We start from the raw sequence: 5,006 nt of genomic DNA on the forward strand, positions 1-5,006 counted from the left end.
ATTTTGATATATCTTTGTAAGTATAAGCGTATGTATATGTACATATTGTTCATAAAACTCAACTCTCACTTATAAATGAAAATATAAACTTGAGTAAATTTAAACAATTGTCCAGCATCACTTACAGCTCAAATTAGACTCTTCTAACCATACTAAAGATTAGATTAATCCATTCACTGGTATGTGTTTTCAGCTTAAGCAACCAAATTTAATCAGTAAATTGTAACATAGCTACAAGAGGCTTATTTGAGCTGAAAGAATGAGCTAGAAAACAGATTAAATAAATCCAAAGTTATTTGTAGTTATTTCAGAACAGCAGTGTACAGATATATAAGCCCGGTATATGACTCAATGTATCAATGAATGAGAGAGTTAAAACTTAACGTTGTACTTGCATTGTTTCAGCCACTCATCAAACATGGTAAAATTCAAAAGACCAATAGATGGATCAACTGTAAAAATGACATCATTTTCCACACATTCAGAAATGACAGGGATAGACCAAAAGTACAGAAATAGTAATCCCACCACACAATACTAACCATACACTATGTCAGTAATCACAAAATTCCGGGAAATAGCTAAAACACCTTCACTTTTAAAATGAAATAACATAATCCAATGGGCAGTGTGCAATTTGTCCATACCATATTTCAATCTATGTCTCCAAATCAGGGGCCACCTGTAAAAACTGATCCCAACACAAAGACTATTGTATGACATGTTAAGGACTTGGAGTCAATAGTGATAGTGTGCTGTGGGTCCAGGAGATACCTGTAATATGTGCGTTTACCTCGACAGTATGCTGCCAAAGGTTGTCTCATTAGGCTGCTTCTACTGAACCTTCTACCATAGCACCATAATTCACATCTTCATTCATGTACCATATTACAGATCCAGCCCATTATGATAAACACCCTTGATATTTGAATACCTTTGTCTGGAGTCAGCTTCCAGTGACGTGAATACCTTTGTCTGGAGTCTGCTTCCAGTGACGTGATGGTGAAAACAGATATCCTATGAAATTCCAATGTTGATACCACAGCAATGATATCACAAGTACTCACGTTGCCTGTCCTCACAATTTCTTCTCAAACGTCTATGGACTTCCTTCTTGTTTTAATACGAATAAAAATATCTTCTCCATCTAAAAACTCTTTCAAGACAGCCTCTGGATTCATACAAATAGACTAGAGCATTGCACAACAGAGATTTTGACTGTAGATCTTGCATGAAAAGATGTTCTGATTGGTCGTTGCTTTGAATATGATCAGAAAGAGAAGATAAGAAAGGACAGTGATATCATTTCCTGAACAAATCTATGGAGAACGGGGCTTAAATATTCAACATAATAGATCAGATAAAAACAGTGGATAATTTAGGATGCTCAGTTCAATATCCGTAACTGAGGGTAGGTTCACTTTGAACAGTTGTATAATTTGTGTTGCATTACTCTTACATGTATGTCACAGGAAACGGAAATATTTCACAACCATTTCACTTATTTTGTTGAAAAAGATATTCTGTGCTAGTTGTTAAACGAATCAAACACAAAACACAGTAAATATGTCAAAGTGTAACAACCCCCTGCTTCTACCAAATGAAAGCAGTCTAAAAATATGTCAAAAGTAGTTCATAAAGTTTAATTATGAAAGCAATGGGAAAACAATACAGGAATGAAAACATAAACTAAAATGTAAAATAACATTGTTCAGATGTGACGGTGTAACCATATGTGAGGAAAATATCTCAATAAACTTACATGAAACTTTGAAAATAATAGACCAGATCAATTTGGTCAGAACAAAGAATAGGTTAAGTACACACTTCAATGTCTGAATGAAACATTTGAGATGTTCTCTTGTTCAACAGCTGCAAGATGCCCTGTGCGTAAAGCGCTCCTCTGGGCCATGCTCCATAAAGTGATCTTATCACTAAGGTGATCGTAACTAATATACTTTAACACAGGCTTACGATACCCTAGTGCTTCAATTGCTCTGTGTGATGTGACCCTCAGGCCACTTGCACAAGTGATCTTATCACTAAGGTGATCGTAACTAACATACTTAACACAGGCTTACGATACCCTAGTGCTTTAATTGCTCTGTGTGATGTGACCCTCAGGCCACTTGCACAAGTGATCTTATCACTAAGGTGATCGTAACTAATATACTTTAACACAGGCTTACGATACCCTAGTGCTTCAATTGCTTTTCGGAAGTGGCCCTCAGGCCACTTGCACAAATGATCTTATCACTAATGTGATCGTAACTAACATACTTCAACACAGGCTTATGATACCCTAGTGCTTCAATTGCTCTGTGTGATGTGACCCTCAGGCCACTTGCACAAGTGATCTGATCACTAAGGTGATCGTAACTAATATACTTTAACACAGGCTTACGATACCCTAGTGCTTCAACTGCTCTGTGTGATGTGACCCTCAGGCCACTTGCACAAGTGATCTTATCACTAAGGTGATCGTAACTAACATACTTTAACACAGGCTTACGATACCCTAGTGCTTCAATTGCTCTGTGGGATGTGGCCCTCAGGCCACTTGCACAAAGTGTTCTTAGCTCTAAGACCATCTTTAGAATGTGTTAGAGTATGGGAGTTACGGTCATTGTAGAGCTAAGATCGCTTTGTGCAAGTGGGCCCTGTACGTGTACATCCACCACTCACATGAACACTCTAGTGGCAAGTCAGTCAAGCATTCATTAAACAGTCCACAGCTACAATACTTACAGTTACCATGGTAACAATTCATCTTGATCAAACACCACTTAAGAAGTTTATGAATACTACAACATATAGTCTTAAATGGATGAGGCCAACATTTAAGTTGGTGTTTTGAAAGCCACCATCTGTTTAATAACAATTATTACTGAAAATTATAACTCAACAAAACTATAACTTTGCAATTGAGATTCCGATCAATTGTAAGGTGAGTGTTCGTGAAATAACTGTAAACATGGGTAAACATACATGCCACAACAAGATACATCCTGACTGCAAATTAACACCTGACACTTTGATACATAATACACCTATCCATGTACTGATTCATGACTTAGTTCTGCATCAATTTCCAAAAGTAATACACACAAAGTTTTGCAATAATCAGCTAGCATCACCTTTACACTTGTCAGGAAACGAAAAGCTAATTTATTTGCATAATACTGTCTAAAAGCCCAAATTTTCCCAATATGCATATAAACAAAAAAGCTGTTGATTGCAACAATCTTGTCAGGAGGATTGCATACAAAAACATAAAATTTGTATCATGATACAAAGCACATGTTTTAAGTATCACCACTGAAAGTATGTACATCGTGATAGCCTAACCACAAGCAATGCCCACACACGATGACTGCAGGGATTAACAGCATGTTCCCAGACATAAGTTCCGAGACATTAATCCTGAAATAGTGACAATGTTGGAAGACGAAGTCCACTACTACTAATATGCTCAGATATATGAAGCTACATCAAAATGGAAACAAATAAATTCCTGGTACAATGAAACACAAAGTCTCATTCCTATATCGCTGCATCTCCATGTTGATCCGTTACAGATGAACAGTGTTTAGTTTGTGCTGAATCATGTACACGACAAAGGCTGTTTCTAAGATCTAAACCTCTTGCAACAATTTCTTACACTTCGAACAGGATGAATGTACCAATATAAGGTTGACTAACTCAGAAAATGATGCTGGAAATGTTCAGTCTATCTACAGTTTATCTTGGATCTGGGTAGATTGTAACTAAGCATAGTCACATATTCTGTTAAAATGATTTTTTTTAAATTTCACATCTCTACCATGACTACAGATAAAACTTTGAGAGATGAAAACAAAAAATACCTCAGACCATGTTGGACCCATGGACACATACTGTAAACGTATTATATTTCGCGCAGGTTTTATTTTCGTGCTTTTCGCGCAAAACATTTTAGCGCGAAAATTTATACACCGCGAATAAACCTGTCATTCATTCAGTCTAGCCACGCTCGCCCCTGAGTTGTTACCATAACACATCAAGTTTGAAGACAGAAATCTATGGGAATCTTAAAATGACGACTGATAGTAGCATAAAGAATCATACTTAACTGTGGCTGTAATGGATTTCCCAAAACATAATTAAATAATGAGCGAAATCCAATCATCCGAATTAGCGAAAACAGCAATGTGTGTTGTGGCCGCCATGGAAATTGGTCACATGACAGATGGTTTGATACAAAACAGATTACCATGAAACGACTCGGAAAGAAATAATACAGCAGTATTTTATTTATTCATTAAGATTTTATTTACCAGTACATCATGAAGCGAATAGTCACTTAACACTCAATCATCTCATTCACAACAACCCGGCTTGTTTGAAATCACAAAGAGCTTCATATACAGTAGAAGTTAATTCGTCAGATCGTCAGAATTCGGAACATAAGACTGATGTGTTTTTCATCTCTTCCATGAGTAAACGGATTACTGTGTACTAGTATATCGTACAGATAGGGATTTCCTGTGAGTAAGCAATAAATGCCACCTGACAGGTTAAGCCACTCTGTTTGTTTTCACTGCTATTAGTGGCGGCCAAAGAGACAGCTGGCAGTTCCGGCAATTACTGATTGCGCGAATAATTGACCGCGTGATGTAGTCTAAACTGTCAATTCCGCGAAAATTGCACCAGGCGAAAATAAGTACGTTTACAGTATATACCCTACTCAAATATATTCATAATCCGTTACTATTCTTTGATATATGTAATACTGAAAGCCCTGAGCATACATTTAAGGACATCAGCTTAACAACTGGTATTTACATCAACATGATAAACATGATACTAAAACTCCTTACATTCCTCATCTGATACTTTCATACACATCATTATATGTACAAGTAATGTTGAAGAGAGCCATACTACGATATCCTCCAGATATGTAATCACAACACAGAGGTAGTTGCAAGGTCAAACATCTTCCAAACTGTTTTAGTTTGATTTTC

General features: G+C 36.7%; 1 long non-coding RNA gene across 1 annotated transcript; it reads right to left on the minus strand.

Annotated features, from left to right (window-relative positions):
* Positions 1-760: 760 nt before the first annotated feature.
* LOC124264725 lies at positions 761-3,890 on the minus strand. The gene is made up of 2 exons (XR_006895226.1): positions 970-3,890; positions 761-934 (listed from the first exon to the last, which is right to left on the minus strand). It is a non-coding gene; the product is annotated as an uncharacterized LOC124264725 (long non-coding RNA).
* Positions 3,891-5,006: the final 1,116 nt, after the last annotated feature.

This window comes from Haliotis rubra, unplaced genomic scaffold (genome assembly GCF_003918875.1).
Source record: "Haliotis rubra isolate DU_JTF1 unplaced genomic scaffold, ASM391887v1 Scf94, whole genome shotgun sequence".
Classification (NCBI taxonomy): domain Eukaryota; kingdom Metazoa; phylum Mollusca; class Gastropoda; order Lepetellida; family Haliotidae; genus Haliotis; species Haliotis rubra.